The sequence below is a fragment of the Schistocerca piceifrons genome, unplaced genomic scaffold (assembly GCF_021461385.2).
Source record: "Schistocerca piceifrons isolate TAMUIC-IGC-003096 unplaced genomic scaffold, iqSchPice1.1 HiC_scaffold_2281, whole genome shotgun sequence".
In the NCBI taxonomy this organism is placed as follows: Eukaryota; Metazoa; Arthropoda; class Insecta; order Orthoptera; family Acrididae; genus Schistocerca; species Schistocerca piceifrons.
Window position 1 is genome coordinate 219,745 of NW_025728208.1, and position 26,716 is coordinate 246,460.

General features: G+C 38.1%; 1 pseudogene; it reads right to left on the reverse strand.

Annotated features, from left to right (window-relative positions):
• Positions 1–966: 966 nt before the first annotated feature.
• Positions 967–26,716, reverse strand: part of LOC124742263 — a 59,067-nt pseudogene continuing 33,317 nt past the window's right edge.

The following is a 26,716-nucleotide window of genomic DNA, read 5'->3' on the forward strand; positions in this document are numbered from 1 at the left end:
AACCTGTTAGATGGCTATACAGAATTAATTCAAAGAATAATAGCTTTTGAAAGTAAGTTCCACCAAGAAAGAGGTTTTCTTTAAGTGAAATGTTCAGTTAAAAAGTGTGTGCTTTAGTGTCTAAGTATTTAAATTTCTTGATTATGGAAAGTGCTTTTCTAAAGGTTGTCCCCCCCACCCCGGCTAATTTTTTTTACCTTCCTTGAAGTTATCTACTGGGCTTTTTCTTTTTTAAAAACATAATATATAAAGATGTAGCCCAAAATTGTTTAAGTGGGGTAATTTATTTGAAGAGCCAAACTAAACAGTAGCAAGAAAGTAGGCAAAATTCACATTTCTGCTTCTCCAATACTTCACTATTTCATTGCCAGGATAGGTTGGTGACCATTAAGTACATGTTTTAAACCACTAAATGAACTTGGAAATGAGTTGTCCTAGCTTCAGTATATTATTATTCATACTGTGTTTCTATCTAGCCACTGGGTAAGATCTTAGGAAAAGAAGTGAATAGTACAATTTACTTATCCATTAGATGCAACACACGGTAAATCCAGTAAGAAGGATAACTCTATTGATTATCTTTTCCTATAAACAGGACTATCCTACCATAGTGTATTTTATTTGGAAACTAAACTAAATTTTAGTAAGAGGGTTATACGTGGCAACATAGAGACAGGGTTTCTGTTATTTACGTAAAAGCATACTAATATCATAATGTTAGTGTTATAAGGTCCTATTAATGTGTGGTCATGACATTTGTTAAATGTCTCACCACATTCCTATTGAAACTATTTACTCTTGTTGTAAATAACACCTATGACAATTTTATACAAATGTCCACTAAGACTTTGCTCGTCAACTTTCATTTAGGTAACAGCGATCTTTTAGATGTATTTAAATCAGTACTGTTAAGAAATACTGACTAGCTTTATTTTCAAGAATCTCAAGTTTAAGTTATACATACTGTTATCCTCCAATAAGAATCATTGGCCGATTCTTCATCTTTGACAGGTTCATCATGCCTGCAATGCAAAACATTATCTTTTGTATTAACAGATGAAATCCAACTTTTTAAATTTAATAAATGCTTATACAAACATAAAGTTTCTTCAAAAAATGTATTTCTGACAACTTCCTGTCACAGATAATTTTCACTGAATGTTGCAACCCAGTTATATTGCTGATGAGAAGCAAATGTTGATCTTTTCCCTCTCTTCCTTCACCATCTCCTGTTTTGTTCACCTTGACATATTTCTGCCAAAAAGACTACCCCAATGGATCCACTGCTTATATATAACACACAGTAAATTCAGTGCAAATATTTCCTTAACACAGGATGTGCATTGACGAGCTTGAATTAATCAGAAAAATATAAACAGATACTAACCATTCCACAGCTCTTACAAAATACTTGCATTAAGTAATCATCAAAGCTACTTTTTGTACAGCAAGAGGACTAACAGTCAAAATGGTGCTACATGCTACAGGCAGTGCAATACAATTTATTTTACTCATTGCTACAGCAATAAATGTACTTATAAAAATATTCAGACTTAGACTATAATCAAATACAGAGAGAGAAAATATTCTAACTAAAGAGATATAGCAGCCATAGGCAGAAACAAATAAAAAAACTGATACTAATCTTAGCTTTGAGGACCAAAAGTTTATTCATCTGGAAAATGTAAAAAGAGAAATGAGACTGTTCAAGAATTAAGGACAAAAATTCAGGATCTTGAGTCAAGGAAGATGTATGGTTAAATGAATGAAAAAACTAGACTGGACATGATGAAATTCATTTGCGAAATAGCAGCAGATGATGTAATTTTAAATGCTGAGAAATAAGATCTCTTCAAGAGGAGCCACCAAAAGGTCAAATAAGTGAAGAACAAGCTGAAAATACCGGTAAATGGGCTAAAATGGCGGCAAATAGATAAAGGTAACAGAAAGAAAGTGCTGAAGAACAGGCAACCAAACAACAACAACAACAACAATAATAATAACAGCACATTGTACCAATATATAATAGCAGTCCCACAACATCTGGAGGAAGATTTTCCACTAACAGAGCAATAAATTCATGAAGCCATCAAATCATTCCAAAACTTCAAAGCAACAAATGAAGACTCTACTGCAGCAAAATTATTGACATAGTCAGAACACACAAATGATCTACAACTGCTGTTTGAGAACATTTGGAAAGCTGAAGAGATTATGGAAAGCATTAATCCACAGCTATGAAAAAAAGGGGACACACAAAATGTCAACATTTGCAGAGATGCCTCACTTCTGCCAGTGGTATACAAAATATTATCAAAAATTCTCTGGACAGAGTTGTAGAAACTTTAGACAAATAACTGGGAGAATCTCAAGGAGCTCTAGAAAGGGAAGACCCTGCACAGAACAGATGTTTATTAGAAAATCGATAATTCTCCACATACTGTTAATCACCAAACCTATAATAGTATCACGTATTGGTTTCAAGAAAACATTTGATTTGATAGGCAAAGAAATTATAGGTAAAATCATCAAAGAATTTTGTGTTAAAGCAAACATAATCCTCAAAACACTAGCAAATAGGATGACTGAAGCTAAATTTATGGGAGAAGTATCTCAACCATTTGAAATAAAAACTGGTGTTAGACAAGGGGACAGTTTATCACCTTTACTGTAACACTGCATTCTAGAAAGAATAGAAAATATCTGGAATTTGGAGAAAAAAAATCACAAAATTGAACCAATAATTTTAGGACGAAAAACAAATGGAATTAAGGTAAACTGCCTGGCTTCTGCAGATGATTCTGATATACTTTCAAAAAATCTGACAGACAGTTATTGAAAGAAATCTTTTGGAAGAAGTAGCAAAGAGAGCTGGTCCCAAAATTTCAGCCGAAAAACCAACATTGATGACAATTTCAAACAATGCATCAACATTCTTAGAAAAACAAAAATGTAAAATAGCATTAGTAAGTAAATTTAAATATATTGGACAAACTGTACAACAAAATGGACTAGAAGAATTAACAGTAGATGCAAGAGTCAGCAAACTGGAGAGAGCAAATCGTTTGACAAAGGATATTTACAACAAGAAATGTACAACTAAAAAAACAAAACTAAAACACTATCCCACAGTGGTATGACCAGGATGTTTATATGGATGTGGATGCCTAATGATGAACTATAAGCTGGACAGAACAGAGGTTCCTCAAAGGAGCATGAGTAGAACATAATGGTTGCAATACAAGCTACAGATGGCTGGAAAATGAGAAGTAATGAGGAGATCTACAAAAATTTTGAGAAAATATCAGAAGTAATGGCTAAAAGAAGATCAATCTTTTTTTAGAGACCTCTACTGAATGAGTAGTTCTGGAAGAAGGAATCAATGATAGCATGGATTACAGAAATAAGAAAGAAACAACATCAAACAATCAGAAATAATAGAAAGAAACCTTTTTACAGATAAAATACTGAATTTAAAAGGATCATCACCTCTCCAAGATCAAAATTAATTTCATCCCTCTCAATAAGTCCGTGAAAACCGGAAATAAAATTCATAAATATGATATTGCGAAGCTCAAAATCAATCAAAACATATTGGAACAATGCCACCAGTAAGTGACAGTTGAATCCCATAAATGGGCAGACATTGCCTCCATGATCCAACAAGCAGCTAATACTACAATCCTGACAGCTAAAAAGAGGAATCATACATGGTGGAATGAGGTTTGTGGTGAGGTGGTGGCCCAAACAGCAAGTGCATGGAAAAAGTGGAACTCTACCAGGAGACCTGATGATTTTGATGTATTCCATGAAGTTCGAAAATATGCAGCCAGAACTCTACGAAGGGCTAAGCAATTGCAGAGAAACAGCAGTTAGAACAGATCGATCAGCGTTTCCAGATAAACAATGTCAGAGACTTCTATCAGACGTTCAAATCGAATTTGAAAGGATACCAAGCCCCTAGTTTTTGTTTCAGAGACGAAAATGGAAAGCTCAGTGTTGTGTACATAGTTCCGCGTATTCAGCGCGTACACAAATTTCCCACTAGAGTGCGCCCCGCTAAGCACAACAGCGTAGGCGCAGCGCTCGTCCATCTCCGCACTACGAGATGGCGCTGCCATAGAGACGGACCAAATTCTGCTTCCGCCGATCCGCGTATTAATATGTAACGCAGCCAATGAGATTGCTGCAAACATAGAACACTTTCTCCTCGCGCAGTGATACATGAACGTGCGAGGTATTATAACAAGTGTTAAGACCTTCGATCAGTCAGTCTGCATTTGTCTGCACCAGTCTGTACCAGTCTGCATTAGTCTGTACCAGTCTGCATTAGTCTGTACCAGTCTGTACGAGTTCTACAATTGTCTGTACCAGTCCATAGTCAAGATTCAGTCTGCGCCTAATAAGCTTACCATTTTCCTGTACATAGCCATGAAGATAAATGTATAGACACTTTTGTCAAGTATCCGAGACATATGTGAGAATAAGATTAATGTACCAATACCAAAGGAACTTCAGATTGTCAATTGTAAATAGCATCCAGAACCAAGTTAAGTAATTTTTATATTTGTTATTATTTTAATAAATGTATGTGAAAATTAATCAAGTTCTGTTTAAAGTTGGTCACCGTCAATCTGCTACTCTAAGCGTGCAAGTGGCATTTCTATCGTCTGACCTAATGGCAGAAGATAAACACGCCATGATAAGACCACGAGACATATTGCTGACACTCGCTTACTTCGTTAGAGCAACAAGTCAAATAATCTGATGGTGTGTGTACTGAAGGTCTTACAGTACGCACACCACACTCGGCCTGACCAACAAAGAAAACTGCAAGATAATGTCTCGTTACTTTGAAAACCTACTTAATTGTGATGAACCGAAAGAAAGATTCCCTGTATGTGCCCCAATCCACAAACTACCCCTCATCTCCATCTAGTAAACAGGAGACCAAAGATATCATCAACAACTTTAAGAATAATAAGGCAGCTGGAGAGGATTCAATAGTGGTGGAACTACTGAAGCTGGCAAATAATGAAACTCTAGATATACTAGTCCAACTTTTTGAGGAGATCTGGAGAGCTAGGACGATACCAACTGAATGGCAGTCAGCTTTAATCCATCGTCTACACAAAAAAGGTGATAAATAGAATGTCAATAACTATAGGGGTACCTCATTAGTATCTGTTCCATATAAGATTCTCTCCAAAGTGATACAGAATAGAATAGAAGATCATTGTAACCAACTGACTGGGGACTATCAAGCTGGTTTCCGAAAGGGCGATTCTTGCGCAGAACAGATCTTTAACCTGAAGAACATCATCAGGTACAAAAAAAATTGGAAGAAATAACTATGTGGTCTTGTTTGTTGATTTTCAGAAAGTATATGACTCCATCGACTGACAGGCATTAATGAATATTTTGGAAAAGTTTGAGGTGGATAATACATCAAGAAAGCTGATCAAACAAACTCTTGCTAACACAGTGTCAAAAATTAAATTTATGGGTGAGGTATCTGAACCCTTTACAATCAGAACAGACATAAGACGAGGAGATGGACTATCCCTCTCCTTCTCAATTGTGTCTTGGAAAAGGTCATTCGAGAGTGGAGAAAGTTATTAGCCCAAGAAGAAACAAATGAAGAGTGGTTCAAACTTGGTCCTAAGAACAAAGGGGTGTGCATTGACTGCTTAGATTTTGCGGCTGACCTGGCCATTTTTGCTAACAACATAGAGTCAGCAGTCAACAAGATAAATAGGCTGTCAGAAAGTACTGAAAAAAGTTAGACTCCAGATCTCTATTCAAAAGACAAAATATATGACGAACATCTGTGACGGACCTGAATGGATGATAACCAACCTGGGAAAAAATCGGATGAGTTAAGAATTTCAGGTATCTCGGTGAAGTCATCCACCAGGAGAATGGATTAAAAGAAGAAGCAACTGTCGGGATGAGGAAGTTAGACCAAGCATACCAACTGACAAAGAATACTTATAACAAAAAGTCTATGAGTATATGGGCCAAGTTACAACATTATAATACAGTTGTAAAACCTGAGGGCTTATAAGCATCCAAAACTTTGACCACGAATAGACAAGGTCAAGCTGAGCGGCTGGAAAAGCGTGAGTGTAGGATATTAAGGAAAATCCTAAGGTAATAAATGGGTCGATGGACAATGGCGAATGAGAGCAAATGAGGACTCGTGCAGCAAGACAGAACCTATCACAGCATCCATTACGAAGAAATGATTGTTATTTTATGGTCATCTCATGAAAATGACGGTGATCGACTAACAAAAAGAATACGGAGTTTCATCCTATCTAAGAAAACGAGGCCGAGATGGTTCAAAGAATGTGAAAAAGATCTTAAGCAGATTGGTATCTCAGAGAGAAATTCCTGAAAGGAACAAATTTAGATGACTGGTGACCAACTACCAAGGTTTTAACATGGCATCAACATCCGAAAGACAGTGAGGACCATTATCTGAAGGGCATAAAAAGGCACTTCTTGGAGGGGCTCAGAAGATACTGGCAGGAAGTCAAAGCTGGAGCAAGAACAAGACCTGGACACTAGAGTGAAGTCGGTTGTTACCACGCAGTCCGTAAAGACTCACCTCGATAAAAAAAATAAATAAATAAAAATAAAAGGCTTTCGATGCAGAAGAAATAGGGGATTGAGAACAACACGAATAGAATAAAGGGGGAAAAACATGAGGAGCAGATGGACGAGTACTGGAAAAACAGGAGACGACAAGGGAAGAAGAAGAAGTGAAGTTATTACATGACGAGAGATGGTGATTGGATTTGATTTGATTCAGTTTTCGTTACATACACCGAAAAAATGAGATGGTGTGGAACATGTCAGAATGTATAACACAAAACATTTTAATATAATGAATACTACCCTGATCATTTGTCACGAGATTGTCAAAATAGGTGAATACAATACAGTAAACTGGAAAAGCTAATATTTACAGAATTAATACACTGTCAGAATGAAACATTGTTATGCACTATTAATAAATTTATCATACACAAAATACCTAATATTGTCTGTTGCAACCAAGTGCTGTCAAAACTTAAATCTAACATATTTTTACTTAAGCTGGCCTAACAGTCTCTGTTAGGTTAGTCATCTATAGAGTAGAAGGCATTGCCTATCAAAAAGTCATTCAAACTCTGTTTAAACTGTGCTTTATCTGAAACCAAGTTTTTAATGGTTGCTGGTAATTTATTGAAAATGTGTGTTCCTGAATATTGGACCCCCTTTTGGACCAACATAAGTGATTTTAGGTCTTTATGTAGATTGTTCTTATTCCTAGTATTGATAATATGTATTGAGCTATTTGTTGGAAATATAGATATATAACTTGCAACAAATTTCATTAAGGAGTAAGTATACTGAGAAGCAATGGTTGGAATTCAAAGTTCCTCGAATAGGTTCTACACGATGTTCTTCAAAGACTGGTCCCAGATACTCCATTGCACCATTCACCGAACCTGATAACCCCGAGCCGTCAGTAACAAAAATTAAGTCTTGCTTAAGAGATTTACAACACTACATGCACTTGTTACCAAAGTCTCATTTACTTTTAGAGCTATCTGTTCCACTTCCTTTTTGGCCCCACTTCTCTCTGTCTTCACTATATCCCATACAGTTCTTATTTTGTTGCCCGATACAATTATCTTTTTCTCTTAATAAAGCTACTTCGATTTCTGGATTACTTGATTCAACATTTTGCAGTATTCTTTGTAATGCATTACAATGCTAATATCAGAAATGTTCCTAGATAGTAGATACAGTCTCCTTTTTGCCCCACATGATATCTTTATTCCTTGTGTAATCCATGGTTTATCTTTTGACTTCTGTGTGATTTGAGTTACCTGTAGGGTAAAACAATTTTCAAAAGAGGAGGTAACTTTATTAATAAATGCTTTCTATTTTCCATTTGAGTCAGGTAAACATCTCTCCAGTTCATGTCTTTGAGCAATTTCCTGAATTCCTCAATTATCCTCCTGTACTCAGATTTAATATTTTTTTATCCTGACAAGTTTCAACATTTAACACAAGATGCTGCACGTCGTGATCAGATAGTCCATTTACTATTGGTTTTGTGATATGACTTTCTCCCCTAGATTTGTTCATAAAGATATTATCAATAGCAGTCTCAGAGCATTTACATATCCTAGCTGCAAAGTTCACAATAGGAACTAAATTGAATGATAGTGTTAAAAACACCAGCAACCACTATTTCCTCTTCTTCTTTTTTTTTTTACAGAAGCCATTCCTTTCGCTTTGTGAAATGAAGCACTGCCTAGTTCCAAAACACAGGACTACTATGACAAGGTGAAATGTTCTCAGAGTGCTACATGTATGATAGTAAATGTAATCAGCACTATAGTTGTTTTCTGAGTAGTTATGCTGTGTGTGTTTCATTCAATCAGATGAAATGGAATAAAATCATCAATTTATTTATTTGGGCTCTTTATCACCAAGATACATTCAATGTTGGTTGAGGTTTATCTTTTGAATTCACTCCAGTGTAGATTGTCAAAACTTTATCAGTTGTCAAAGTACTTGTAACACAGTTTCCGAATTTACTGCCATCCAGGAAAGTCTCGCACTCAAATTATTCTCAGCGACTGAGAGCTGGCTGAAACCCAGAGTAGAAAGCTCTGACATATTTAGTGATTAATGGAATATATATCGGAAAGGCAGGTTAGACACTGTAGGAGAGGGAGTGTCCATTGTCTCTATTGAGGTCAAAGCTGATTGTGACAGTGAAGTATAACAAGTCTATGTGAAATCACGTTAATTAATGGATGTTTTAATCAGCCACCCGGTTCTGCTATGACAGTTTTGGAGCCATTCAAAGAAAGTCTACAGACAGTAGCACGTAAATACCTAGATCATGCAATACTAGTTGCAGGTGAATTTAGCCTACTGAGTATAGATGGTAGCCTATGGCTTCATTGCAGGGGGTGCAGTCAATCTTGTGAAGCACTTTTGAATGTGGTTTTCGAAAATTGTCTTGAGCACCTAGTTTGGCACGCCACATGCAATGGAAATATCTTAGACCTTGTAATTACAAACAGGCCAGATATCATCAATGACTTCAGCATAGAGATGGGGATTAATAATCATGATAACATCATAACAACTAAGGTTACAAAAATTAATAAATCAGTCAAGAAGGCTAGGAAAATGTTCATGCCAGAAAGAGCAGATAAGCAGATGTTAGCATCTCACTTAGACAGAACTGACATCACTTATTTCCATTAAGATGGACGTAGAGAGATTATGGTCAAAGCTTAAACAGATCGTGAATTGCACTCTCAACAAGTCTGTACCTAGTAAACGAATTAAGGATACAAAAGAGCCACTGTGGTTTAACAATGAAATTCGGAAAATACTGAGGAAGGAAAAGCTACTGCACTCTTGGTTCAAAAGAGAATGCCAAATGGCAACAAGGAAAGGTTACTACCACTGTCATACCTCAGCAAAAGATCTGGCTGAGAAGCAGGGGAAATTATTGTCCTATGTAAAATCACTAAGTGAGTCAAAGGTTTCCATCAAGTCACTTGACCAGTCTGGTGTGGCAGTAGGAGATAAATGTTTTAAATTTTGCATTTAAGAAATCATTCATGCAAGAGAATCATATAAACATACCGTCATTTGACAATAGCACGAAGACACCTAACAACAATCACCACAAGAGGCCAGCGCTAGCACAAGTTGTTCACATGATATTCGTTGGACTGTTACCTGTAAACACGTACCATGTCAGTGCTCTTGGAAGAGAGCTGTGGCAGTGACATGGCTCTGTTGTTGTTCCTGTGTAGTGATCTGTAAAGATGGGGGGGGGGGGGTCAGGTCGAGATTCAAGCAGTGATTAAGTACTTCATAAAGAAAGGTATGAAAGCGAACGACATTCATGCCGATTTCCAGAATACACCAGGGGACTCTGATCCTTTGTCTTCAACTGTTGCCAAGTGGATAAATGAATTTAAATTTGGTCAGGAGAGCTTAGATGATGATCATCCATGAATAGGTCAGCCAAGATGTGTCACTACTCTAGAAATCATTGCAAAAGTGCGCATAATGATCAAGGAGGATCACCAATTTAGAGTGCATTAAATTGCTCACGCTTGCCAGATGTCATCTGAAAGGTATTCACAAGATGGGTGCCGCGACTCTTTACGCTGGGTCAAAAACGCATAAGAATGGACGTATCACAACAATGTTTGGCCTGTTTTAGGAGAAACAAACAAGATCTTTTGTGCTGGTTTGTGACCACGAGGAAACTTTGGTTTACTACTATACCCCAGAGACAAAGCAACAATCAAAGCAGTGGAAACATGCTGAATCTCCTCCGCCAAACTCCTTCAGCGGGGAAGGACATGGCGTCAGTGTTCTGGGATGCACCACCAAATTCCTTCAGTGGGGAAGATCATGGCATCAGTGTTCTGGGATGAGAAGGGGATTCTGTTTGTACATTATCTCCCCACTGGGCAAACAATTACTGGAGAGTACTATGCTAACCTTCTGGACAAATTGCAACAAAAGATATGCAAAAAAGGCCAGGTTTAATAAGGAAGAACGTCATCTAGCATCAAGCCAATGCACGCTCGCACGCATGTGCCATCACCATGGTAAAATTACACAAACTAAGGTATGAATTGTTGCCACACGTGCCTCTTCCCTAAACTGAAAATTTTTCTTTGTGGATGAAGATTCACTTAAATGAAGAATTGATAGCCTGAGTTGACAACTATTTTGCAGGCCTGGAGGAAAATCATTGTCGAGATGGGATCAAGGTATTGGAACACTGTTGGACCAAGTGAATTAATCTACAAGCAGGGTACATTGAAAAACAACAAAGTTTCAGTGACTAAGTACTTTTTTTCTATTCTGTTTCAATAACTTTTCAAACCACCCTCGTAAGCATCCCTGACACCTGAAATAATTAAAAACAAATAAGTCGCCAGTTGCAGATGGAATCTCAATTTGGTTTTACAAAGAGTGCTATATGGCACTGGACCCTTACTTAGCTTGTATTTATTGTGAATCTCTCACCCAGCAGAAAGACCTAAGCAACTGGGGAAAAAATACAGAGGCGTCTCCTGTATATACGAAGGGCGAAAGAACAGACCTGTGAAATTACAGACCAATACCTGTAACATCAGTTTGCTGCAGAATTCTTGAACATATTCTGGGTTTGAATCTAATCAGTTTCATAGAGACCAATAAGTTTATGTCCACAAATCAGTACAAAGCATCGCTCATGGGCAACTCAGCATGCCCTTTTGTCATACGACGTCTGTTCAAAAAATTCCAGAACTTTGTCCACAAAATTTTCTATGCTTCTCTTTTAGTTACTATGGATTGTCTCCTTCGAAATACTCTCCTCCACAATTGATACACTGCTCCCAATATCATTTCCACTTCCAGGAGCAGTCTTGACACACCTCTTGCTGGGTCACATAAAGTGCCGTCTGCGAATTTTCTTCTATCTCATCTACCATTGGAAACTTCATCCTTTTCAACTTTGGAAATAAAAAGAAGTCTGCAGGGGTCATACTATTCTCGCAAGGAACATCTCATTCTCATTCTCATTTGTGAGATCCAAAAAGTTTTTTTGGTCTTGACTCATGAGCCGTGGAATGAACTTGGCGGCAACACAATGCATTCCAAGATGCTGTGTCATTTCATAACATGATCCAATTGAAATGTTACATTCTTCTACAATCTCTCGGACAGTGAATCTTCGACCGGCACACACAATTTCGTTGACGTTCCTGACACAAGCATCATCAGGGGACATCTAAGAGCGTCCTGAACAAGGATCATTTTTGACTTTTGTAAAGCCATTTTTAAAACGTGTGAATAATATGTAACACCGAGTATGGCTTAAGCACTCATTGCTATAGGCTCCCTGCATCATTTGGTGTGTCTCTGTAAAGGTTTTCTTGAGTTTCACGCAAAATTTAATGCAGATGCATTGCTCCTCTAACTTTGCCAACACAAAATTCACAAACCCAGATTCCATATTTCTTGATTTCCGAGAAGCATTTGACATAGTGCCTCACTGCAGACTTATAACAAAGGTACAAGCAAATGGAATAGGTTCCCAGACATGTGAGTGGCTCAAAGACTTCTGAAGTAATAGAACCCACTACATTTTCCCGACGGTGAGTGTCCATCAGTGACTAGGGTATCATTAGGATCGTTCCAGGGATGTGTGATAGGAACGCTATTACTCATATTTTCTATGTGCATAACTGATCTGATGGACAAAGTGGACAGTAATCTGTGGTTGTTTGCTGATGATGTTGTGGTGTATGGAAGGTGTCATCGTTGAGTGATTTAGGAGGATAAAAGATGACTTGGACAAAGTTCCCAGTTGGTGTGATAAATGACAGCTAACCCTAAATGTAGAAAAATATAAGTTACTGCAGATGAGTTGGAAAAACAAATCCATAATGCCAGAATCCAGCATTAGTAGTGTCATGAATGAAGAAATCACATTGTTTCAATATCTGGACATAACATTGCGATGTGATATGAAATGGAACAAACTTGTGAGGGTCATGGTAGGGAAGGTGAATAACCATCTTTCGTTTGTTGCGTGGATTTTACTACAGTGTGGCTCAGCTGTGATGGACATCACATATAGGATGCTAGTGTGATCTCTTCTTGAGTTCAGTTTGAGTGTCTGGGATCCACAAGGGGTCGAATTAAAGCAGACATTGAGGTAATTCAGAGGCAGGATACTAGATTTGTTAACAGTAGGTTGAAACAACAACATACAAGTATTATGGAGATGTTTCTGGAACTCAAATGGAAATCCCTGGAGGGATTTTGAGGAACACTGTGCTGACTGCAGAACAATTCTGCTTGCACCAACATACATTATGCATAAGGACCACGAAGATAATAGACGACAAATTAGGACTCATAGAGAGGCATATAGACATTCACTTTTTCCTCACTCGATTGGCAGATGGAACGGGAAAGGAACTGACTACAGTCGAATTAAAATTACTTGATAGTTAGCACTTCAAACGCCAATAAGAGTAGTCAGCGTCACACTTGAACTGTCTGCTGTTGCCAAACTCCACCAAAATTGGCCAGTCACTTCCAATTCCTGGTTCAGCATTCTTTCTTGATGTATTTGTATCCCGAATTATGAGCCCGACACTTTTATTATGTATTTCATGACACGCGATAACTACACCAAAAACAACACACATTAACAATGCTAATGAAAGACACACATTTCATTCATAGCACTAACCAAACACTACCGAATAACTCAGCACAAGGTGTAATTCAGTATCATACATATAGTTATCATATTCACAGAGATCATCTTACATTAGATAAGCTTTTCACTACACTGCGTGAAACTGAAATTTTTAAGGTTGCAATTCATAGTTGCAACTGGGTCACTACATTCACATATATAAATACTTCATGCAGTGCTGTGGCATAGCACAATGGTTGGCAGATTAATCTAATGTGTAGCATGTCGTAGGTTTGAATCTCATCAATGCAGCAAAATTTTTATTTCTAAATCTAACCAAAAGAGTGTGATTATTATTTTCATTCAATTAATTGCTTTAAATATATATTTTTTTTATTTTTAATAATTTGCTGCATCATTTTTCATCATTGTTTTGATTGTTCTATTTGCTCTTATTTTTCTTCCTGTCATTATTTCTTCATTTGGAATCTGTCTCAGTCATCTATAAACCACGACCAAGTGCCCACTGTAACGTTCCCTGGCAAACTCACGTTATTAAAAAAAAAAAAAAAAAAAAAAAAAAAAAAAAAAGAGTTTATTTGTACCATATACGCCGCTCTGGGCAAGTTGTATATATCGTAATTATTGAACAAAAATATTACTGAATGTGGTGTAAAAGACATTTGTTATTCTCCTTATATTTTTTGTTGTAATATTTGTCTGTATTTAGGATAGGAATTTTTTCTGTATTTATTATGTGATTGTAAAATGTGTCAGTATTTGCGATAGCAGAGATATGTTGCCAGAAGAGAATAATATCGTCAATTTGCAAAGAAATGTTAATAGTCAGCAATACTATTTAAGCACGATGCATTATGTATTCTTTGGTCTTCTCTGTTCAGAAGTCATTGCGGTAGGACACTGTGAAAGAGATTTTTACGAATGGGTAGACTTCTTTTGTCTCTGTCTGGACTTAGCCGCCATTAGACGATGCGTTACGAATTAATGTGAGTTGTATTGTTGTTTGATCTAAATATATTAGAGCTTATCAAAAGTGTGAATTATTTATGTAAATTAGCTTGCCCACGTCATCTATAAAATTTCTTTAAGAATTTTTCAGCATTTTTTAGCGGTGTTGCTGGGCTGTGCCGCGACCAACAATAGCAAACCAGTAAATCGGGAACAGATGCATAAAAATCAATGGTGAATTAAGAAATTGTTCTTCTTTTTCAGTGATCCTGTGGCTGATAAAATTTGAATTAATTATACGTTTGTGCATTCGTAGGCGGATAGCTAATGTTAGTTAACACTGAAATTTAAACAGTTTGGTTCTTTCAAAATATCTTAAATGTGTAATGAAGTAGGTTTGATCAGTGATAAATGTCGGCTTGGCAATAATTAAAACATTTTCTGCTAATAGAGGTAATCTTGTGTTCTATGGCTAGTGCCGGGATAAAATTCAGTAAAAATATTTAACAAAAAATCCACTGCATCAGGAAAGTGTATGCCAAGGCCGAATGATTTAAAGGACCCAATTCTCAACCTAATATTCTTAACCAGTTCATATGAGTTCACGTAAATATTATTTTTTCTTTAAATGTACGTAATAATTAAGTAAGTAAAAATTTTTTATTACCACACGAAAATATGAGAGTGGTTCTACAACAAAGTTCGCACGAAAGAAAATTAACTTAAAAACAACAGATAAATTTTATTATTCTTCTTTAACGAAATTTCAAATCAATCCCATTCATTACGACCGATTTCGTTACATTGGCGCCCAACGTGGGGCTCGAATATGCAGTGGCCACTAAATACCCGTGAGATAACTAGGGAATTAATATAGTCGAACTTTGTTGCAGAACATTTAATAATTTTTCTATGTATTGTATGTATTGCATAACCAATATTGTGTGGTAATACCTGTGTATGATTTTTTGCATGAGAACACTATGTACCCAGAGGCAAGCTGAAGAAGAGAGCTCAATATTTCGAAAAATTAATTACCTACCACAATATCAGGGGGCAATGTAACGTTCCCTGGCAAACTCACGTTATTAAAAAAAAAAAAAAAAAAAGAGTTTATTTGTACCATATACGCCGCTCTGGGCAAGTTGTATATATCGTAATTATTGAACAAAAATATTACTAACTGTGTGCGTTCTTTCCCACAGCAGGAAAAATGCCTATAAGGATAGTACACTGTTTCTGAACTTGTTGCATGTTTCCTGGAGCACTGCAAGAAAACGTCGCACGGGCGAGCGGATATCCAACGCGCATCCGGCTACATCAGCTATGCAGCGGCCGCAGCAGCCCGTAGCAGACCAGACAGACAGCCACGCCCCTCCGCGCCGTAGCTGTCAACGACGGGGGCGGTGACCTACACGGAGTCAGCGCGCCGCGCCGAGCGCCGCTCAACAATCACTCCGCACCGCTCACCAAATACAGCATTACTGATTTTTTTTTTATGTTCACATAAACTGAATAACATGTCAATGACTTCATTTCGATAAACATTGAACATTTACTATGTAGGACAAGTGACCTTGTAGTGTATCACAAGAATAATAGTATCACACACAAAAAACTTCAGTCGAACTGTATGTGACTGTGATATTGTGTAATTGTGTAACCGTTTGTGACGAACTGCATTTAATTCAAATGACCATGAACCAACTGGGATGGCTGGGCTCCAGCGCAGTTTTGCCCAGGTTTCCTGTTTGCCTACGCCCAAATGGGGGAGCCATGAACTTATATAACCCTGGGACTAAATAAAAGAGCCAATCCGTAAAATATACAAGTGTAAAGAACGTTACTGGCACCATTGTGTCAAAGTGTAAAAACTCTTTGCCAAATGCTGCCAGGGGGCAATGTAACGTTCCCTGGCAAACTCACGTTATTAAAAAAAAAAAAAAGAGTTTACTTGTACCATATACGCCGCTCTGGGCAAGTTGTATATATCGTAATTATTGAACAAAAATATTACTGAATGTGGTGTAAAAGACATTTGTTATTCTCCTTATATTTTTTGTTGTAATATTTGTCTGTATTTAGGATAGGAATTTTTTCTGTATTTATTATGTGATTGTAAAATGTGTCAGTATTTGCGATAGCAGAGATATGTTGCCAGAAGAGAATAATATCGTCAATTTGCAAAGAAATGTTAATAGTCAGCAATACTATTTAAGCACAATGTATTATGTATTCTTTGGTCTTCTCTGTTCAGAAGTCATTGCGGTAGGACACTGTGAAAGAGTTTTTTACGAATGGGTAGACTTCTTTTGTCTCTGTCTGGACTTAGCCGCCATTAGACGATGCGTTACGAATTAATGTGAGTTGTATTGTTGTTTGATCTAAATATATTAGAGTTTATCAAAAGTGTGAATTATTTATGTAAATTAGCTTGCCCACGTCATCTATAAAATTTCTTTAAGAATTTTTCAGCATTTTTTAGCGGTGTTGCTGGGCTGTGCCGCGACCAACAATAGCAAACCAGTAAATCGGGAACAGATGCATAAAAATCAATGGTGAATTAAGAAATTGTTCTTCTTTTTCAGTGATCCTGTGGCTGATAAAATTTGAATTAATTATACGTTTGTGCATTCGTAGGCGGATAGCTAATGTTAGTTAACATTGAAATTTAAACAGTTTGGTTCTTTCAAAATATCTTAAATGTGTAATGAAGTAGGTTTGATCAGTGATAAATGTCGGCTTGGCAATAATTAAAACATTTTCTGCTAATAGAGGTAATCTTGTGTTCTATGGCTAGTGCCGGGATAAAATTCAGTAAAAATATTTAACAAAAAATCCACTGCATCAGGAAAGTGTATGCCAAGGCCGAATGATTTAAAGGACCCAATTCTCAACCTAATATTCTTAACCAGTTCATATGAGTTCACGTAAATATTATTTTTTCTTTAAATGTACGTAATAATTAAGTAAGTAAAAATTTTTTATTACCACACGAAAATAAGAGAGTGGTTCTACAACAAAGTTCGCACGAAAGAAAATTAACTTAAAAACAACAGATATATTTTATTATTCTTCTTTAACGAAATTTCAAATCAATCCCATTCATTGCGACCGATTTCGTTAAATTGCCCACACGGACTGTTCGCTGGTCTCTAACATGGCAGCATGTGCAACTAGTGTAAGGATAGTTACAGGTAACAAATGACACGGAGAAATTTCAATTTGCTTTCAGCCCTGAAATTGAGTTTTTTGTTGTCTTGAGTTTACCCTTAAGGGTTAGCTTTAATCGCCATGAACAAAGCGACCATGATATTAGTACTGCTGCAGACTGTTGACCACAATTTTCTCGGCTGGGTTAGGACACAAGTTTACAGTCAGGGATACAAAACGGGTCGTCTTCCCCAGTTCAGTCACTGGTCACTTTAAATCAATAGTCGACAGAGTATCCAACATTTCTGACATACCTTGCACCAGCCACTAGAAAAATTGCTCTGTGTTAAACATTTAACATAATTTGTGAAGTGAGCCGCTTGTTTGTTGTCACCTGTAACCAAACGGTAGCTGGCAGCCAATGTGGCAACATTGTTGCAGCAAGTGATTGATGTCAACTATCAAGTAATTTTATTCAGACTATTGTAGTGAGACAGGGTACCTTCTGCCATGCACCATATGGTGGCTAGTGGAGTATGTATGTAGATGTGGAATCAGTCTTTCCTTCTCATCCCATCTGGAAAGTCACCCTTGATCTGCAGTTCTGGGTAACTTTCTCAAAATCTACCCTTTTTCCTAGACGTATCCTTCACCCCTCTTCCTTCCACTTCAACCCTTCTGCCTGAAGAATGAGCTACTGGCTCTGAAAGCTTGCTTAATTATAATCTTCTTTTATGTGTGTGTTCTGCCACCACTTAGCAAGTAGATTGATTATCTATCCAATTCAATTATCATGTAATCAAAAGCTGCATTTAGTACACCAAGTCTCTTTTACCAATCATTTTTAATATGTCCTACAGAATGTACTGTCTATCCTGTCCTTTTTTGAGATTACTGTTTCGTTGTACTTATCTACAGGCATCATCTTACTTATTAGGAGTCAGTTCCTTCATGTTGTTGTTGTTGTGGTCTTCAGTCCTGAGACTGGTTTGATACAGCTCTCCATGCTACTCTATCCTGTGCAAGCTTCTTCATCTCCCAGTACCTACTGCAACCTACATCCTTCTGAATCTGCTTAGTGTATTCATCTCTTGGTCTCCCTCTACGATTTGTACCCTCCACGCTGCCCTCCAATGCTAAATTTGTGATCCCTTGATGCCTCAAAACATGTCCTACCAACCGATCTCTTCTTCTAGTCAAGTTGTAGAGCTGCATGTCCTCGGGAAAAATTATGGCTGTAGTTTCCCCTTGCTTTCAGCCGTTCGCAGTACCAGCACAGCAAGGCGTTTTGGTTAATGATACAAGGCCAGATCAGTCAATCATCCAGACTGTTGCCCCTGCAACTACTGAAAAGGCTGCTGCCCCTCTTCAGGAACCACATGTTTGTCTGGCCTCTCAACAGATACCCCTCTGTTGTGGTTGCACCTACAGTACGGCCATCTGTATCGCTGAGGCACGCAAGCCTCCCCACCAACGGTAAGGTCCATGGTTCATGGGGGGAGTTCCTTCATAGTCAACAGTTAAGGAATGGGTGGCTGAATTCATATGTGGCATATGTCTCTGTAAGATGACTCATGAACAACTTCCTAGAATTACAATCAAATATGAAAATGCTGAGAAAGAACACAGTGTGATATTGCAAGATCAGTAATTAAAAAGATGTGCAAAACAGTTGATGCCGTGGCCGTACCAGAAAGTGAGTGGCATGTCTGTTGAAGCCTGACTACAACCTAATGTGAAAAACAATTTGGGACAATCTGACACACAACTGATTCTATGCACCAATCTGTTCCCGTGGATGAGAGATGACTGAATTGAAACAGCAGTTGCACAAAAATAGCCAAGGTGACTTCATCGGAGAGAAAGAGTGGTCATTGTTTTCTAGGATGCAAAAGGGATTTGTATTTTAGATTAGCTTGCAAGACTGAAACAATACCTCACAAATACTATGCAAGTATTCTGACTCAACTGGATGAAAAAATATGGAGCCAAGACCCAGGGGGAAAAAAAAAGTTTATCGTCAGTGAAATGCATATGGTCACAAAGGCACTTTCACAATAGGAAAACTGGGAGTTTCCAGTGTGAAGTCTTCAAATATCTATTCCATTCTCCAATTTTTTCACATTCTGACTTTAGCTTCTTCTTCTTTTCTTTTTGTATGAATGATTCACTTAAGACTACATGCGTCACACCTCAAAACCGTTTTGTGAGTCAACAACTGGATATGTTTTCACTGCTCTGTCTCTTGTAACTCCGTTGGACATGGAGGTAGCAAATGAGGATGTAGGATGTCCATGACATACTGCTGTGCTGTCAGAGTGACCTGAAGTCATATCCGATGCTGCCCCACACGCCCTCTCCCTAGGTCGTTGTCATACTCACTGACAACTGTCATCGTGGGTCTTGCAGAATGTGACTCACTGCTGATCACATGACAGGTGCAGGCGTGAAAGGGTTACAATGTGCTCGGCGTACATTACAGCAATTCTCCCATGAGCTCGTCAGACACGGTCAACCGGAAGCTTGCTGACAAGCACGCCGTCCTTACGTTCCCAAGCAGTCCAACATGGGGCCACTACCACACCTGAATGTCTCACAAATCTGAATATTGCATAATTCAATCAGCCTGGCAAATGGAGACACACAATTAGGCCCCTTCAAATTTTGTTACGTGCTGATAATGCTGACTCACAGAAGTACAGGGCATCTGTGCCTTTCACAGGGATCACTCAACATCTTACACTCTTCACATCTCTTATAGCTCCTACCATTCACGGTAACAATCCGAGACACAAACAAAGCTAATGCAATCTGGTGGCCTTTGTATCCATTTCAGAGAGTTGCGACTCTCATAATTTACCACTGGTATGCACACTCGTGAAACTATGTTGCTTCAGGGAGCTTCCCTTTTTTTTCTTCAAGCTGTTTAGTTCTTTGAATCCATTTTTCTTGTAGCTCAGAATAATTATTTTATTGTGTAGCAAACTTACAGACTAGCATTCTGGTCTGAGCTGTCGGAGTTGGCGGTCATGTGTGTGTGAGGTGTGCTTGCTTGTGTGAATGAATGGTGTGTATTTCTATTTCTTTTTCTGATGAAGGTTGTGGCCAAAAGCTTATGTGTAAGTGTCTTAACTGTGCGTGTCTGCATTTTAATGTGCCATCTTTATGGTAATTAGCACTCTATCTTTTCCTACACTGCTGATATTCCAACCTGGAGTTTCCATTGTTTGAACTTATGGTCTACTGTTTTATGTTGCAGTGCACTTCTACAAGTGTAATAATCAAATGTTGCCTTAGGAAAGAGTCACAATAACATCCATGTCTACCGTTTGCTATTTTTTACGAAATAGCATCTCACACTCGAAATTTAACTTAGCCAATGAAATAAGTTTGAAGATTTATTGTGTGTAAAAGACACGAGGGCCCACTGTGTGGGAAATGTGTGAAGTTCTGTGCAGAGACGGAGTTATCCACAGACGCGGTAAGTCTGGGGAGCTATATGGGTGTTAAAACATCGCCACCTGCTGGGATGAGGGGCCACTTACTCTGAGGTGGCGCTGTGCCAGCAACGAGCTCGACCCATTGATTAGCACCACAGATGACAATGAGCAACCAGCTGCTTCTCTGTGCAGAGATATAAAATTTATCGATTTTGGACGTCGGGTGACAATCTGTCACATGGAGAACAATGTTTACTCTGGCAATTTTAACACTAATCTAGTGTTCTGCAACATATTAATGTGAAATGTTGTCTATGATGTTGAGGAGTGTAAGTTAAACTGATATCTGAGAATTTGTTGTTTTTGTGGCACTATCTGGAAAATGGCCTCTCTTGCAGCTCCAAGCATAAATGTCAAGTGAAGAAGAATAATTAGCACAGCACACTGGAACCGAGTAGGGATCCGGTTTACTGCTCGGCCACTAAATTAGCATATCGTGAGTACACCAGAAGAGACGCTGTACACACTTGCATATACTACATACACAAGTACAAGCATCGATCAAGCTACTGTGAAACTGCACTCTGTGTGACTCATCACTACATCAGAATACTGTAAATGTGGTGATTCCAATTCCTTAAGGTCTCTTCCTGTTTGTTTTCATCAGTTGGATCTTATTTTTCAAGTATGTGGGAATCCAATGAGCTGCCGGTTTGGATACATTCTTTCTGTACGTCCCACAAGTTGGATTCTTTGGAGACACATTGTAACAAGAGTTCTTAGGAATTTGCCTGGAGATTTCACACTGGGTTCTGTGTGATGCATTCCATCTTTTATTCTTGGACCTAAGATTTTTACTACAATTTTACATTCTTCTAATTCAGTTTGCTGTTTTCATGTCTTGTGTTGGACAAAGAGTCCCTCTCATGCATAAAGAAATTCTAATTTGATCACTGTTGTACAATGTTAGATTTTAGAGTTCCAGGAAAAATACTTTTAGTTAACTGAGAGACAGTTTGTATTTTCTGAAGTCTGGATTCTATGGCCTTCTTTTCATTATGATGTTCAGTGGTCTTTTTCACCTAACTATTTAAACTCTTTAACACCGAATACTATGTCATTGCCTATATAAGTTCACCCAGTGCCATTTTGGTATCAGCCAAGAATTTTTTCTCCAGGTGAAATTAGTAGTCCAATTTTCCTAGCTTGCTCCCTTAATATTTCAAATTGCTTTAGCACATCAGTGATGTTTTTGTCAATTAGTATTATGTCATCGGTACAGGTTACACGATATAATTCTATCATTAAGTTTACGTTCTAGTCAGTGTAATAGTGCACCTGCTCTTCTCCATTATCTTACAATTTTCTTAGGGGCATAGTTGAATAGCAATGTGATATGCCATTCCATTTTCATATTCTTATGTCTGTCTTAAATTACACTGCTTGAAAAAAAGTGAGACACTCAGAAGGTGGGGAGAAAACAAATTGAAACATAGCGAATTTAGAGCGTATGTGATGTTATTTCAGTCATAACAAAACAGAGTCAAATTTACACAGAACTTATCAGTTTGAGCCCACTTATCAATACAGCAATGCACCCTGTCTGGTCTGGACAGTGCGGGAGGATGTCGTAAAGCTGCTGCATACCCTCCTGAGAAAGGTGATCCACAACTGTTGTAACTGGACATTGCAATCGTGGATACAGGCAGTGGGATGGAGTTGACGTCCATGTTGGTCCCATAATGTTCTATCGGGGACAGATATGGGGATTTTGCTGGCCACAGGAGTATACCAACATCACGCAGGCAATTTAAAGAGACACATACTACATGTGGACACGCACTGGCCTGTTGGAAAATAGCACCACAATACTATTACACACTGCTGTACCATCAGAGTTCCCTCGGCCATTACAAGCCGTGACCTGAAGTCATACCCAATGGCTCCCCACACCATGGGACTGCTTTGTGACCCCCCCCCCCCCCCAAATGTGGAAGAATGGGACCTCTCCCCATCTCCCCGGGTCACTGTCAAACTTCTCCACGATAGTCATTTGGAGCAGTGCAGGACCGGGACTCATTAGTGAACATAATGTGACGCCATTCATTAGCAGTCCGTACTTCTCGATTATGGCACCACTTCACATGCAGTCATTTGCTTGGGTGTTAATGGCAGCCTATGTGCAGGACGGCAATTCCACAGTCTGGCTGCTCCTAGCTGTATGACACAGCTTGTTGCAAGAAGTCTATTACAGTGAACTCCTGTTTATCCGAAATGATCGGGACGGTGGCCGGTTCCAATAACGAAAATTTCAGATAAATCAAAGTGCCCCTGTTTTCACATGTGAACACTCCAAATTGCATCAATATTGCGAAATACAATCGTAAAACGTGCGTAGGGTATGTAAAACGTTACTGATATGGTTGCAAATAACCCTGCACTTTTTTACTGAAAAAATTGTGTTGACATGTTAAAAAGGCACCAAACTATGATTGAAAACTCAAAGTTTTTAAATGCTGTATAACAAAGCTCGTTTATTTTGCATTCTTACAGAAAAAATCTCCCTTATTTGGCAGCAGGAAAAAACAGGAGTTTTAATTTTATTACCTACTCTTTTGAATAAAAAATAAACTACTGAACAAAATTATGAAACAAATCTAGAGATTACTCAAAGGAACGAAAAGTCTGTCTAGAGGAACTTTCAAGAAAATTAAAAAAAAAAAAAAAAAAAAAAAACTTTTTAAGTTATGGACATGGACATTAGAGTTTATTTTCTGGTAACGAAGTCACAAATGTCTTTTTTTTTGTTTTTTTGCTTGAGAAACTATTGCTGCAACAATACATCTCCAACGTTGAAATCAAACTATTTCAGGATAAATCGTCTCCTCCTGTTGGCTGATGTACTCCAGGGCAGTTTGGATCACTTCGTAACAGAATATGTGAGGAATATTTTTCTCTGATTCATCATCAGAAACATAGACTTCTGTCACTTTATGATCGGTCACAATTTGGACGATTTCATCCTCAGGCACATGAAAAAATGCCATTTTCCATCCACTCTTCAATGTCTTCGAAGTGTGTGTCTTTACAACCAGCTTCTCCAGTAAATTCACCAAAATTATGTCAGCTTGAGTTTTGGTGTTGCCTCCTCCTTCCCACCACTTAGGTTGCCTTACGATCTAAGAGTTTTTTCCAAGACCTAACAAGAGGAAGTGGAGGAATTAGACTCCAAGCTTCAGCAATCAATGAATGACACTTAAAACATCGATATTTTAAGAGCTTCCACAAAATCATCTGCAGCATCAATCACCTAGCATCTTGCGTCTGTAATGTTTTTCCATCGCCTCAAGAATACCTTGGTCCATCGGTTGACATAGAGATGTGACATTTTGTGGGAGAAATACAACTTTGATATCCCCATCTTGCAGATCACCTGGGTGATAAGGAGCATTGTCCACAAGAAGTAGCGCTTTTCGAGGAAGTCCATTTCCTTCCATGTAATTTACTACAGCTGGAACAAACTCTGCCTGGAACCACTCTCCGAAGATGGCACTGTTCATACATGCCTTAAGACTGATTCGTGTACCTCAGTGGCAAACTGGTTGGTTGGTGTCTAAATGCTCTTGGTGTTTTGGATTTGCCAGTGGCATTACTGCAAGCGAGGACAGCAAATCTTTCTTTGATTTTTTTGTATCCGGAAGCCATTTCTTCTTCTTTAGAGGCAAGTGTTTTCGTTGGCAGCATTTTGTAATTCAACCTAGTTTCATCACATTTGTAAAGTTGATTGCCAGTATAACCTCCTTTGTCAATGATTGTGTGCAGTTTCTTCTTAAAATCAGCATAGCAGCTTAATCCCCAGATAATGATTTGGCACTGATGGCAATTTCATGAATGCCATGCCGCTTCTTGAAACGATCCTGCCGGCCATTACTTCCGAGGAATTCTTGCTTCTTTCCTTCAATCAGCTCATCAGCTCATTTTGACAAAGTAGAGGACCTGAAACTGACACACCTTTGGCTCTTATTTATTCGTGCCACAAAAATAATGCCTCTTCTAACTGAGGATGTGCACATTTTCTCATTGTTTTTCAAGATTTCACTGCGTTGCCCAATGCTTGGATGGAACAAAATTTTTCAATTCCTGATCGATTTGTCTTCCGATCAGTAATTGTACTCCTACTCTGCAGCAACTTTTGTGGGTGGTTCACCAGCTTTGATGTACTGACAACAAGTGGAAAGTGTTAGGCGGCGCACTCTAATTGTCAGTTTCGACAGGACTACGTTGCGCTGCATAGAACAATACTGTATGTACTGTACTTACAAGGAGCTCCAATAGATGGCAGTGGCATGAAACCATGCAATACGAATATAAAACACACTAGAGCTTCAACCAACACACGCACGAATTGACGATACTTGGACTTTTGACACGCACCAGTGCACTGATTAGCACTAGATTGCCAAAAAACACCAGCAAAGGCTTGGCTCCAGGTGCACGCAAATTGAAACTTGTCAAGTGTCAATCTAGCTAGCCAAAAGTGTAGCTGCACGAGAGTTTACTGTACTTGTTCTCAGATGGCAGTCACAGACGTGAACAGGTTACAATGTACTCAGTACACTACACAGTGATGCTCCCTTGTAGTGGTCTGATGTAGTCAACTGGAACATTGATTATGAGTATGCCCTTACTTTCCAACATCAGGCCACTATCAGATCCAAATACTCCAAAAGTACAGATGCAAGGTTTAACCAGGCGACCAAATGGACATCCACAATGAGGTTTCTTTCAAACTCTCATCAGATAATGCTGTCTCACACCAATATGCAGCACCTTCATATCCTCCAGAGTGATGATTCAACATCTGACGCTATTCGCATCCCTTATATACCACATGATGCTTGCTAAACAGCAATAAAAACAAAGAACACTAATGAATAATGAAGGAAAAGACAGACTCTTACTTACCATAAAGAAGATACCTTAGGCTGCAGATGGGCAGAATTAAAAGACACTTACATAAAGCTTTCAGCCACAGCCTTCACCAGTAAGTAGTAATCTGTCTTTTCCAACATTGTTGATATTCCTACTGGAGTTTCCATTGTTTCAAGGACACTGATGCTTTTCTGTGAGTGTTTCCTTTATGATGTTTTCTGCATTTTAGCTTTTTTTTAAAAAAAAGAAAAAAAAGAAAGAAAGAAAGAAAAAAAAAATTTGTTGCTGGAAAACTTCTGAGTTACAACAGCCACATATGATTATCTGGTGGACCTTGCAGAACCAAATTCTAGGGCTGAAATGTATTGTTGACCAATGGGCATTAATCAGACTGAATACTAAATAAAAAATTAAATCCAATTTTACACAAAAACACAGGTTCTATCACTGTTGTTTTTCATTCTATTTTGCTCTTATGTTTGCTATGACTTGTTAAGCAGAAATTTTCTTTCTATCTATAGAGTTACATTTGCTATAATGTATCTTGCCTGCATGTTGTTTCTTCTTTCTTCTCACTGCTGCCCCAATCATGGCAAGCAAGTCATCCTCACTGCATTTGCTTCGTATTGCATCTCTGAAACAACAGTTAAAACACCCGTTAAACAGTACCAGGCAATTACCACACAGTGAAATGTTGGTACACTAAAAAGGAAGAAAAACTTTGCAGAAATCTTCAACAGTAATCTTGTAGTCTGCAGTAGGCAACAGCAGGATAACAAACCCACTGGACAAGAATGGGAAAGTCATGATAGAAGTTACTTTTATTTTTATAAATAAACAGGTATCTTACACAAATGCTCAAGAGTATACATAGGATCTTGGGCTGAAGAGGTGGAGCAGAAACTGACATTAGTTTTGTTGAAGAGGGAGTAGTGGAACACAGCATAATTTCTTGCAAAATGAAGACAAATTTATT